Source organism: Pteropus alecto, unplaced genomic scaffold, assembly GCF_000325575.1.
Source record: "Pteropus alecto unplaced genomic scaffold, ASM32557v1 scaffold92, whole genome shotgun sequence".
NCBI lineage: Eukaryota > Metazoa > Chordata > Mammalia > Chiroptera > Pteropodidae > Pteropus > Pteropus alecto.
In genome coordinates, this window is record NW_006432447.1 from 7,665,307 (window position 1) to 7,679,480 (window position 14,174).

Below are 14,174 nucleotides of genomic sequence, written 5' to 3' on the forward strand. Positions count from 1 at the left end.
ACACAAAAACAGGCCAGCTGAGTGCTTTCCCTGGCATGCTCTACTTTTCAGTTACTTTTAAAATAAAAGATAAAGTCGGCTCTCCACAACCACAGGTTTCATATCCGTGGGTTTCACATCCTTGGATTCAACCAACCATGGATTGAAAATATTTGGATAAAAAAAAAATCCCAGAAAGTTCCAAAAAGCAAAACGTGAATTTTCCATGTGAGCATTATGCTGATTTCACGTGAATGAAGTTATGCATAGGCATATACTGCTGTAGCCTATATGCAAATACAACATCATTTTATATAAGGGACTTGAACATCCTCAGGTTTTGATATCTAAGGGGGTCCTGGAACCAATCACCCAAGAATGACTGTACATGGGAGCCACAGAAGAAAATGTGTAGGTAGGAAAGTCAGCTCCTTTCCTTTAATGAAAATCCTAGCAAAAATCAAGTCCCTTCATTAACAAACTCTAGCGCTGAGCTTTGGTCTGTGTCTGGCTGCTCATCTGGACTCCAGTTGTTGACGTGCTCTGCAGCTGCCTTTGCTCTGCTCTGCTTATCTCTAAGCACGTGTATCACGCCACAGCAGTAATGATGTACGCTTCGGGACTCTCCAGAGAGCTACAGCCCCTAATTGTCTATTTTGTTCAGTAAATTGTACTCATTACTGAGTCATGTGAGGCACCGAAGGACATCAGACTTTCTGGGTGCCCTGTATCTGACTCTAGATAATGGGACATTATCTGTTAAGGGATCCACAATGTTGAACTGAGTTGCTTGAAACCCTCCATCTAGTTTCCATCTGAGAACTTTAAACCCCTGTCCCTCATTCCCAACCATTCTTATCTCTGCTTAGATTTGTATTAATTATAATTTTCCCTTTAAGGAGCATGGTTTTAGCTTAAAGTCAGAAGCTGGAGAGTTCGGAAAGGATGTGATGTCCTTTCCACCTCTCCTTCCCAGATGTCCACCTAGACTCTGAAAAGGGCATACCAAACAGTGAATATCTTCTTGTCTCAAAAATCTTCAGAACAAATAAAAATCCAAAGACAGCTTTGGTTATAATGCTCCCGATGCCCACATCCATTGCCCCAAGGACTGCAAAAAGACAAGGAGTAAGTGGACATGTGACTCCCAATGACAGTGGATAAAATAAAATACAATAGGCAGAACCAGGAGCTTTGCTAGTGCTATTATCTACAAAACTGGGAATCAACCCTCTGGTAAGCTATTTCCCCTCCTGGAAAAAAAAAAGTGATTAATGAAGAAAAAGTCAAGCAAAGTGATCCATGGAGGAGGAGGATGCTGGAAGAGGGGAATACGAGCCAGCAAAGCTAACAGTATGATATAGCTACAAGAAAGAGGCCTAGTTCCCTTCTCTACAATATATTTCAGGGAAGTCCAACCACCCCTCTCCTCCCCCTAACAAAGGCAAATCACACCCCATACAAACTTATTAAAAATTCTTGGGTTTGAGTATTTCCATGCACAGATTCCATCCCATCACCCTGACCATGGTTTTATTTCTGTAACTGTTGATTTTCATGGCGTCTATGAATCAAGTCAATAAAAGTTTTGAGAGCCTGCCATATACAGGGCACTCCATTGCACTGACTCCGAGAGGCTGTTGAGACAAGAGCCTCTATGACTTAGTAAAACCAGAGAAACAATGGCAGAGAATGCCTTTGACTCACCCTGGAGTAGAGGGTAGGAGAGCCTTCAAACACACTTACATCCTCATGACCCATCAGCTCTGTTGCTTTTCACCACTCACTTCTGCATGTTGGACCACAGCCGATCGATCACCAACTGCCAAAGACGAAAAATGAATGAATGCATTAGACCAAAAGATCCAAAACTTCAAGTCCCAAGCCACTGCTCGAGTGAATTTGTTAGAGTAGGCTAGGTGCTTAACACATAGACTCAAACACATGTAATGGCTCAAACTCAATAAAAGTTTATTTCTGGTTCCTATCTGCACTGGACAGATAAACAGGCCAGTCGATGAAGTGGCCCTCCCTGACCAGTGATGCAGGTACCCAGGCTAACAAAAATCCTGCCATCTTTAAAATAATTTCTGAGCTCTACAGGTGCTCTACAGGTGCTCTTCATTCTAGCCTGCTGGGAATATAAAATAGCATGGAGGCATTCACATGAGCATTGTTTTTTTCCTAAACATGGATCACAACCCTCTTTCATATTCACTCACATTCTGTTGGCTAGAACTCAGCCACATGACCATAACTAAGACCATGGGCTGCTGGGCATCCAGTAATTAGTTTCTATCATACAAGCCTGACCCCAGTCCAACTCCAAAAAGCAATATTAGGTTTAAAGTACAGAGTTCTGGGTGAGAACTAACACAGTAACCTTTATTAGTTACTGAAAAACTCTGAGTCTTTGTTTCTTGGTTTTCTTATCTGCAAAATATCCTGCTTCCCTCATTGACCTGGGGGGTCAATGTAAGACTCAAAAATGAGACAAAGCAGCATTTGCAGACTTTAATGTGCAAGCATAGCACCTAGGCATCTTAATAAAATGCAGATTCTGGCTTAGTAGGTCCTGGGGAGGCCAGAGAGTCTGCATTTCTAACAAGCTCCCAGATGATACCAATGCTGTTCTCTGACCACCCTGTAAGTAGAAAAAGAGATAAAGAACTAGAGAATATTTCTGTAAATCACAAAGTGATCTGTAGATATAAAGAATTATAATCCTGGTACCGACTTTGATTATAAATAAATTCCCAACTACCCAGCTTTTTTAGGACATGTTTAGTCTAGATATCAAATAGAACTTCATAGAGTATAGGGATTTTGGAACTGAAAATAATTTCAGTGGTCACTGCTCTCTAGTTTCTAGACAAGGAAACAAACTCAGAGAAGTCAATGATGCCTAAGAAATCTCATTACAACTCCGTGTGCTGGGATCAGAATTCATAAATTTGACTTTTTTCTGTTATCACATAAACTCAATTGACAACAACCTTCTGAAGAGAAGAAAGGGTAATTTTGATTCTTCTGCTAAACCAAGAACAAATGCTACTCTGGCCCATACCCAAAAAGGTACCAGAAGGTGGCATTCACCAGCATGGGTCACCATGGTACCAAATGTCAGCAAGGTATCACAGGACAGGTATTGAGATTTTCAAGCAAATGTTCTTCAAAATTTAGTGATCTCCAAAGTTATGTCTCACTTGTCCAAAATGTGACTTGAACACAAACTGCTGTATACCTTCCGGAAAAAACAAGAATTTTTATTTTCAATATATACAAACTCTGAGCAGCTCCTATTTGAGAACAATCAGAAAAAGAGAAAATGTGAGGTTAGAACAGGAAACAAATAATTAGCCAAGGAGGAGCAGTGGTTTCTATGGTAAACCTTGGGGACAGATAAAGAAACCTCAAGATTTTTTTTTATCCCTGGCATGTAAATTATTTTGCATCTCTGAGATCATAGTGAACCCTAGAAGCTTATAGTAGAAAGTAAAATGTTAGGGCCTCAGAAGTAAAAGACAGGAGTCAAAAACTCCAAGTCATAAGTCAGAAAGGCATTGATTTATCCAGAAATAAAATGAGATTGGGGAAGAAGGGAGCCTTTTACTATGTATGTCATTTCCAATGAAGCAATGTGAATTTGAAAGTGTTTCAGTGAAGTTAGAAGGAAGTACTTACTGAGCAAGGAATGATAAATGGAAATCAATGCTTGCTTGCATAGCCATTATCAATTTAAGATGGGTAGAATGCTATTAGTAGCAATTTTAAACATTTTCATATAGGTAAACTGTTCTAAGAACTTCTATAGGTTTCCCTCTGTACTCCACCCCTAAGCCCTCTTCCATCATAGTTTCTTTTAGAGCCTCAAAAATTCTCTTATCCTAGAGATTTTTCAGAACTATAGAATATTTACCTCATTTTATGCCATGGACCCCATTAGCGATCTGTTGAAGGACCTTCTTCTCAGAATGACGTGTTAAATATATAGAGAAAAAATACATATGATTACAAAGGAAGCCAATTATATGGAAATACTCTTCTATCCACACAGCCCTTAGAGTCCATGGACCCAATTTAAAAACATCTGAGTGGGGAATGACTCTTCTAGGATGATGAAAGTTTTTTCTTACAGGACTTTTTATGCAGAAAAGTTTTTAAAACCTGAAGATGCTTAGTAAAGAATCCCACTCAGGAATGATTAGTCAGTGAAGAAAAGAATAAGCTGCAAAGAGAAGCCTGACCTTGAATTTCTGCCCAAACACACTATTCATGCAGTGGCTTTAAAATACTACATTAAGGAATTACTCAGAATTTTCTTGGCTCCATACCTGTACACACTGCATATCCTGTGTACTGACAGCAGGTGAAGAAAGGCAACACTGGAGAAGGGAAGACTGAGATGAGTCCAAGCTCGAGCTCTAGTTCTCTAGCCTTCTGCCATTAAATAGTTCTATTAGCCTGGTCAAGTCACTCAGCTTTGAGTTGAAAGTCTCTGTCTATGAAATGGGAAGGTTGAGTTAAACCAGCTTAAAGATTTCTTCCAACTCTGAATTATTAGGATTCTAAGACAATGCGCAACTGTTTCTGAGAAGAAATATTAGTGAGATTCCTTTCGGTCCTAGGCTCACAATATGAAAATACCTACTAGATGAGAATTTTTCTGCTTTATGAGAATCACCTAGCCATAGAAATCAAGACTTGGAAGGAATTTTAAGAGACATGTGCCACCTCACCAATCCCACTGACCATGTGAGAAAACTAAGGTTCAGAAGGGCAAGATTTGAGGTCACGTAATGAGGACATGTTAATGGACTGCTGTGACTACTGCCATCTAGCACCGGCAGGATTTTAGGATTAAACACTAGTAAGTGAAAGCCAGCTCAACAGATCACTTGGAGACAGAAATACACCTCGGATAAGCTGAGCTATAGGATGGGAACTGCACAACGAAGAAGGTGAGCAGAGTGCTGGCACCCAGCAGCAGTGTCCTAGACCTCAGACAAGATCAAAGCTGAGGCCCTCACATATACGGTAACTTCACTGGTAACAACATTCACCTCCCTCAAATATCATGGCTACAGAATTCATTTCAAAGAGCAATCAGTTATAAAGAATAACTATTTCAAAAGAGGGAAAGGGATGAATGAACCCTAACTAATAAGATCAATAAAACCAAAGTTCAAGATTCGAATTGTTAATACAATCTTGAAAAGGACATTAGCTAAGAAAATCTAAAACTTAAAAGTTCCTAACAAGTATTTTAAATAGAAACTGATTTAAAATAACTTTGACCTACCTTCTGTGGACAGCCATGAAGTACAGTACTGCTTAACCAGCATTATTTTTACTGATACTCTCACCACTATCTTCAGAGCTTGGAATTACTGGATATTGATCAGGTTTAAAAGTCATGCGTATATTTCCATAGTCCAGACCATGTATGTAGGCTAGTTTTATATGCAAAGCATTAGTAACTATGAAGTTGGGAATTCTGATAGAATCGTGATTTCAGCCTCATTCAATTAACCAAAAACATGACTGCCATGTGCTTTCAAAACCTTTGTTACAGTGTTTGTCAGTTTACCCTTTGCCTTCTCTCCTAAGACACACACACAACAAGCAAAGTAATCACACCCACTCCTCAATCCTCACTACACACGCGCATCATTCCTATCTTATATAAACAGTTCTGGCTTTCAGAACTTGTTTCTTTTTTGGAGAGTCTCTTTGACTAAGAGCTGACACAGCCTTTTGAAATCTAGACTAGGGGTTACACACCACTGGTTTGCCAGCTCTATATTGCATCTCCTCCAGAAATTCCCAGAGGTAGCAGTGCCATCTATTGGTAGGAAGGGCACAACTTGATTTCTGGAAGCCCGTGGGTGACATAACCCCTTAAAGACCTGAAAGAACGGCAGCCTAGATTTGTGTCTTTGTGAGCTTTTTTTTTTTTTTTAAGAGCACATGGCAAGCATAACTGATGCTTATAACCTGAGACACACAATCTCCACAGGAGACTCAGTCATGAAGGGCAGGTCTTCTGGAAGCCATATAAAGCCCAGCCAAGCTCGCCAATAAACGAGACAGCTCTGCCTGGAAATGCCTCCTCAAGGCTCCAAAGGCAAGCAGCCTCACTGAATTAAAGATTTCTTGGCTCTCCTTTCCCCCTAGTGCTTCTGTATCAGATGATCTCACCCGTGCCCCCACCTGTGGCAGTGTTATCCAGCTCTATCTTACAGCATGTGTCCCAGGGAAGGTGCTCAGACCTTTCTCAATGTGAAGGCTCTTACATTTACACAATGTGACATAGATCCTGCTCAAAGGACACTTCTGCTTAGGCATGCAGGTCTGACTCTAATCTCTCTCATTCACTCTCCACCCTCCCTGTACCTCAGCCAGGGGACAAAAATGATGGAAAGGAAATGATTTTGTTGTTGCTTTGAAAGCAACACTAGTAGGCTTTTATTGAATCAGAGAATAAAACCTTGTCCTTTAGGTCGCTAAGGTACGTCGCCTTCTTCAAAATGAACTAAGCCTGCCAATCTTCTTCTTTTCCCTTCTGTAACTTAATAAGTGTTTCTCGACCTTTTCAAAACCCTTGACTCCCTTCCACAGGCTAAACATAAACGTTGCATGCCCTTTGTGCAGTTTATATATTTTTTTAAATGACATTTGAGAAAAATATGAAAGCATGGATTTTTCAAACTGTGCCACCTAACCCACACTCAAATTCCTTCTTCCTTCCCTCCCTCCCAATAACATACAAATCACTGACAAATTTTTAAATCATTCCCACTAATTTGCTTTATATTCCAATCTATCAGGTGACAATATATACTATACTTTACTAGAGTCATTTGTTATATTCCCAAAAAGCTTTGCAGCAACTTCTTTTACTTTCATTCACCTCACAAAACCTCCAAAATTTGATTTGCTGCAGCTGATAAATGTTAGTTCTGATTCCTCCTAACAAATTTAAGTGTTCCTTCTTCAATTTGTTTTAATTTGCCAAGTAAATTAACTTCTCAGCGAGTGTAGACATTACACAGGCATGAGGTGTGTCTTAGATGTATGAACATTGTTTCCTAAAGAAACAAAACTTTGTAAGGGGAAGGTAAGAGTAATGGAAGAGCTTTGAAGCAGAATCAGGATGTCTCTGAGGAATCAGGTAAAGAAAGAGATTCTTGTCTATCTGACACCAGAATAAGTTCTAAGTGGATTACAGTGAAATCCAGAATACAGTAAAATCTTCCTGATGACAGCTGAACCATTTCTTACCAAGTAGACTACCAGACACATCAAATTAACAAATTAGTTAACCAAGGGAAAATTTAGATATATATATCTATAGATATATATAGATATATATAGATATATACATACATACTTCATTATAAGATACACGGTAAGTCCTTGCTACTGCTGGTCTGGGGAATAAGAAGAAAGGCAAGGGATGCCTTACACACACCCTCCCTTTTTAAAGTATGACTTAAAAAAGACACCCCCCCTCCCAACATACACACCAATTTTGTCACCCAGATGGTCTTTAAACGCGCACTTTTCAAAGAATTAAGGAGGTCTGAATAGGTGTAATTTAGACCCTGGCTTCCCTTCTCCCTACAGCCCATTAGCATGCTCAAGTAATTATTCGCTTGGGCTGCCCTCGGTTTACAGAGATTACCACCTCCTCCTCCCCGAAAAAACAAAAAACCTGTCTTCTTGAAAAAGAATCTCCCTGTGATGATCTGGTCTGCGGTTCACTGCAGGCATTTTCCCTCTTTGCAATTTACCAGTCATCAGTTTCACTGTATCTGTAATTCCTTTTTGTAGCCTCTCATTTAGACCTGCCAATCCGACTGCTTTAAAATAATATTTTTTCCGCCTCTTAACCAATCTTTGGATTCCTTCGGCCGACTGAAGGCGGTCAATTTCGGTGCATCTCAGGTGAGAGCTCGGGTGTAGGTACAGAGAAGCCTTTTATGGGGCAGCACCTGGGCTCCGTCCACCCGTCTTGTTCCCCACCCCCGCCCGCACAGCTGCGTTAGGAATTCCGCTTCGCTCGGCGCCGCCGGATTAGTTCGTGTCCCGAGGCTTGGCCAAAGTGACACTACATTTTCCCCTTCGTTCTCACATGTGACAGGTCCCACTGCATTAAAGCCATCTTCTCCCGGCCACAGCCCAGATCCAGCGCCCGTGACGCCCCAGACCCACCACCCTCAATTACCCTTTACCTGGGGAGGGGGCCGATACCAGCACGTCTCCAGGCGGGAAACAAAGGCGGAGGAGAGGGCTGCCAGGTGGGCAGGACCCCACGGGTGGACCTGTCACCGCGGTGAAGAGGATGGAATGGTGCATTAAAGCGTAGGAAAAGGGAAACCGAGGCATTTAGGGGGGTCTGCATTCTCCCCGAAGAGGGACTCCTCGAGCAGGAAGACCCCAGACCTCTCCCGGCCCGACCAGCCCGACCCACCCCGCTCGCTTGCATCCAGCGGTGGACAGGCTGGGGGCCACCCCGCGGCGGCGCTTACCTCGGGAGAAGCGCTCCAGCTCCCTCCGACGGCTAGGGAGAAAGCCCCGCCGCACGCGCACGCGCACTCGCGTTCTCGCGCCTTCACGCCCCCGCGCGCGCCCCTCCGACCAGGCTTTAGCCCGCCCCGGCCCTGTCCGTCAGCGTCCGCAAGAGCCAATCCGGTAGCGCGGGAGGCCCAGAGCCAGTCACATGGTCAGACCAGCCAATCATCAAGTTGCCCTCAGCAGCACCCTCTCCGATGTCTCTGGAGATTCGGTTGCTACCGAATGGAGCGGGTGCGAGGCAAGCACAAAGGGCTGAGTCTCTTTTCCGGGGCTCCGTGTCGCTCGATTGATCAATTGATATCTCAAATTCTAAATATGAAGAATTACCTGGGTGTCTCAGTTAAAAGGCAGATTCTGATCCAGTTAGAGATGGGGACCAGAGAGTCTGCCTTTCTAACAAGCTCCAGGAGGTGTTGATGAAGCTCCTGGGCTGAGGACCACATTTGAGCAGCAAGATTTTAAGAGTACCTGTCAGAAAATGATGGTTATAGCTCCTGCTTCATGTTATCTAAAAGTTTCGAGACCTTTTTCTTCCACCAGTGATGAAAAACATTCCAGTGACTGACTAAACATGGGATGTCCTGGTGACACATAGTTTGGGCATTGGCCGAGATACGTGTGTTTAATTCTCACGTCACCTGCTCTTAGTCTATGGGGCAGAAACCTGTACCAATTGGTGGTTAGAGAGTGAAACTAGAAGTGGGGACTGCTTGCTCCTCTTAGAAAACATTAAGTCACCCTAAAGTATGGGGCATGTGTGTTCGAGTGACACTGGTTTATACTCTTGGCTAGAGAAGTAACATAAGTGGTTTTTGCATTGTGGAAATTTACAATCTGTTGTGGAACTACACAGGCAAACTCAGGAAAAACCATATAGGAAAACATGCAGAGAGCTAAGTCTCAGCATCTTGGACAATTCAGGCATAAGCCAGAAAGTTCCTAAAATATCTTATTTTAGGGATCTTAAAAATTGTCTGGATATCCTCCTGTCAGTAATTCCAGGGTCTGGAAGTCAGGAAGCCCAGTGCCATCTCTCAAACTTGACCTAAGCCTAAGCATTTTTAGACTGGCAAGCGAGAAACTTTGTCATTCTGCACAATCAAACTCTTATAAGCTCGGCAGTGTACCAAAGAGCTAAGTGGTAACTTCAAAACCTCCCCGCCCCCCATCTTCAGACCAGTTGGTATGACACTGCTTCAAGCAATTTTCTCTCACTATTTATCAAGATCAAATTGCTGCTTAGAGAAAACTTCACCCTTGTCAGTGTGTCTTGGGCCTCTCTGCCTTACCAGCCCCAGAAGTAAAGCCTGCTTAGCAGTTTCAGACACTGTCCATTACATCCCTATCAGAGATGCCATAGCACAAAATTTGGAGTTTCAGGGAACGCATTGAATCTAGCACAACAATGGTTCTGGCTAAAGCAGGAGTAAAGAAATGTCTAACCAAGGAAACTATGTTCGAAAGTCTCAAAAAAGTTTCTTTTGCTATCATTAAACCAGTGCTTCTCAAGCCTTGCTGCACAGTAAAACTTTTAAGAAAATAGATTTTTGGGTCCTATGCCTAGAAATTCTGATTGGGGTGAGGAGTAGAGCCTGGCAACTTTAGGTTTAAAAAGTTCCACAGGTGATTTATAGTCAACCATGCTTGAGAATACCTGCATAAGCTCCTAGATAGATGGACTCATTCTTTAACAAGGAAAAAACTCTACAGCACAAATCACTAATGACATAAAGACTCTGAGAACAGAGGAATGTGTCCACATAATTTGTGAGAATAGATTTAAAAAAAGGAAAGGCCACAAATAATTCATAGATAATGAATATTCCAAAGACTATTCAGTGGAACAAATTGAAAAGCCAGGTCCACAACTAGGTTTAATTCCAGTTGATAAAATAAATATTTCAAAAAGAACCTATTACCTTTTGTTAACCATACCAAACTGATCAACTCTGGTGATAGCTTCCCTTGTTTAAAGCCCTCCTTAACTAAATGCCAGTTTCTACTTGAGCATTATTCAGTTATTCTCTGAGGCTTTTCCCAAAGCATGCAATGGAATCACTTGGAGTACCTGCTAAAATGCAGATTCCCAGCACCCCCTCCAAAGCTTCTCTAGTCTCTCTCCTGTAACAATTTCGAAGCCAATACTGATTAAATTTGACTTTAGGTTGTACATCCTGATACAGAACTTCTACATACTATAAACACATATGTAAAATAGCTGTGCTATTAGTTTAGTTTTGCATGCTAGCTAAATAAAGTTGAGTCAATTTTAAAGAATTTGAAGAAAGTCTCAATTCTCTTTACTGGAGTTTTACCAAATTCTATTACTTTGTGAAATAAAGTGATCGGTGTCTGAATCTTGGAAAGCTATTGTTGCTGAGAATCACTATGGATTGATATTTGCTGTAGTGGAGTATGACCTGGTTTTGAACTGAATTAGTGAGATCCCCTCAGAACACCTGGCCAGCAATAGCTATCTTGCTTAAAAGCAACTTTATTTGCCACATCAGAAATATGGAAACCCAATGTGTGAGCCTGCAAACTAGCTTCCCTCCTGCTCTGACACTTTTAAAAATATATTTTACAGCATTCGAATGGGGGAGAAATTTTTCTCACCTTATAAACTTGTAGCTTCAGCTACTGGGTAAAATAAGGACAATTTTCACTGGTATTTAACTAATATGAAAAATTTTAATTCTTTTTCTTTTCTTTAGGTTTATTGGGGTAACATTGGTTAATACAATTATATAATTTTCAGGTGTACATTATAATTTGACATCTATATATTCTATTGTGCGATTACCACCCAGAGTCCATTTACCTTTAACTATCATATATTTGATCCCCTTTACCCATTTCACCCTCCCCTAATCCCCCTATATTTGACCCCCTTTACCTTGTCTACCTCTTCCCTCCTCCCCCTACTCCCTACCCTCTGGTAATCACTAGTCCATTGTCCATGTCCTTAAATCACTGTTTGTCCTGTTCATTTGTTGCTTTTAGGTTTATATCCCACATATAAGTGATATCATGTGATTTTCGACTTTTTCAGTCTGGCTTATTTCGCTTAGCATGATTATCTCGAGGTCCATCTAGGTTGTCGCAAATGGCAGTATTTCATCTCTTCTTATGACTGAGTAATGTTCCATTGTATATATGTACCATGGCTTCTTTATCCAGTCATCTATTGTAGGACACTTCTGTTGCTTCCATGTCCTGGCCACTGTGAATAATGCTGCTATGAACATTGGTGTGCAAACATCTTTTCAGATATGGGTTTTCAAGTCTTTGGGGTATACCCAGTAGAGGGATTGATGGATCAATTATATGATTGATCAATTCTTAGTTTTTTGAGGAACCTCCATACTGCTTTCCATAGTGGCTGTACCAGTTTGCAGTCTCACCAGCAGTGTATGAAGATTCCTTTTTCTCTGCATCCTCTCCAACATTTGTTATTACTTGTTCTGTTGATGACAGCTATTCTAACAGGTGTGAGATGGTATCTCATGGTGGTTTTGATTTGCATTTTCCTAATAGCTAGTGATATTGAGCATCTTTTCAAATATTTGTTGGCCATTTGTATGTCCTCTAGGGAGAAGTGTCTGTTCAGGTCCTCTGCCCATTTATTGATTGGATCGTTTGTTTTTTGATATTGAGTCGTATGAGTTCTTTGTATATTTTGGATATTAGGCCTTTATCGGAGGCCTTGCTAAAAATTTTAATTTTTAACTAGAAAAAAAAAGCATTAATTTTTCTCTTTGTGAATGTCATTGTTATAAAAAGAGGCAACAGGAAATAATGAGATTCCTGCTTGAGGATAAGAGTTTGAAAAAAGAACATCCAGGCTGTCATTCATTTTGTTTCTCATCCTGCTTTGCCTCACATATAACCCAGCTATTCTATAATTTCAGGAAATGGATAAGGTAGTATCTGATAAAAATCATGAGTTAGCTTAAGCAATTCCCCCAACCATTACCCGCCAGAAATTGCTTAGCAAAAGATTTAGGTATATTTTAAAAGAAAAGGGAGAGATTAGATATAAACCACCAAGTCTCCAGAAAACCACCCATTGCTTTCCATTACAACCAGAAGCCCCATAGACTGCTTTATAATTGTTAATTATGTTTTTATCTCTCTAGCAATAAATAGCTTCCCTAAACTTAATTGATTTCATTCATGAGACCCACAGATAACCCAAGATTCTTGTCTCCATTTGCCATATAAATCCAGCCAGGTTAACATTTTATATCTATGTATCTGTGTTTTAATAACTGGTACCTATTCCACTATTTAGTGTAACTGTGTACAGAAAGCCTAACACACTGGACATTTTTAAGATGTTTATATTCTTTATATTACCTATATTATATTATCAAAGGTAAAAAAAAAATTTTCTCTTGGCTTGACCCCTCTCCCCAGTGTTATAATTGCCCGTCCTTCCTAAAGTGAGAAATATTCTTTTTATATTTTAAAATATATTTCAGATGTTAAACATGTGTATATAAAAATGTTATATGCCCCACTATACCTCTCCCAACTTAAGAAATAAAACATCATTAATACAAAGCCCCCATGTACCCCTTCCAACAATTTGATTTTTTAGAAGGAGATAACACACTTAGCAAGCTTAGCCACAAATGAAAGAGAATAGTTTATGGAAGGAAATACCATATTATATGCATAGAATATAAAACATAAATGTAAGTGGGCAAAATTCTTACTGAATAAAATGTTTGGAAGTTCTAAACTGACATAAGAAAAAGCAGAGCTGGAAATTCCATGTGGTTCATCTCGGCCTGGGTAACTTTTAGAACACAAGTAGTTTGGAGCAGAAATAAGGTGAGGAATCAGGTCTCATTCATTCAATAAAAACACTACATGAGTCCTGTCTTTTAGTTCATTTTAAGTTACATAAGCCATCGCAATTGAAAATAAAAAGTATTATATTACAAGTACGGCACATACCATTATAAGAAAGCACAAAGAAGGAGCACCGTTTCTGATGAAATCGGGAAAGGCTTTCTATAAAAAATGATGTCTGAAATGAATTACGAAAAACTAGTAAGTTAGCCAGCAAAGGACTAGAGAAAAGGTGTTCCAAGCCTAGCAACAGCCCATACAAAAGCACAAGGGCATGGAATACCTGGGAAGAGAAAGCAGTTTAATTTTACTACTGTGAAAGGAAAAGGAGAACGATTGAAAGGTAGGGGAAAGACCAGAATTTGAGGATGGCAAATGTGTGATATGCCATTCCCCCTTCCTCTAACCAACCATAGAATTCAACTCTATTCTAGTGATTATGAGAAGCATCTAGGATCAAATCCCAGCTCCTCCACTTCCAGTTGTGTAAACCTCGATAAAATTATCCAGGTCCTTACAAGATTTTGGATAAACGATTGTACAGTTTTCTCATCTATAATATGGAAATAATGGCAATACAAGAACCTGTCTCTAACAGTTGTCAATGAACTTATCGTTAATTAAATAATATAAAGTGCGTAAGCAGTGTTTGGCATGTAGGAAGTACTAAATAAATGATAGCTATTACTAATAGTACTCTCCTGAATGTGGATGTGGCCTCAGACTCCTCAGCACATTGTTACTGGCTTCCCACT

General features: G+C 40.4%; 1 protein-coding gene across 2 annotated transcripts in view; it reads right to left on the reverse strand.

Annotated features, from left to right (window-relative positions):
• Window positions 1–8,547, reverse strand: part of TMEM108 (transmembrane protein 108) — a 278,922-nt gene extending 270,375 nt beyond the window's left edge. The window contains exons 1-2 of one of the 2 annotated variants that reach the window (XM_006907241.1): window positions 8,514–8,547; window positions 1,687–1,801 (exon numbers count right to left, since the gene is read on the reverse strand). The gene's annotated coding sequence lies outside the window, so the exon portion shown is untranslated. The remainder of the gene's footprint in view (window positions 1–1,686; window positions 1,802–8,513) is intronic. The other variant, XM_006907240.1, reaches the window with a different exon arrangement.
• Window positions 8,548–14,174: the final 5,627 nt, after the last annotated feature.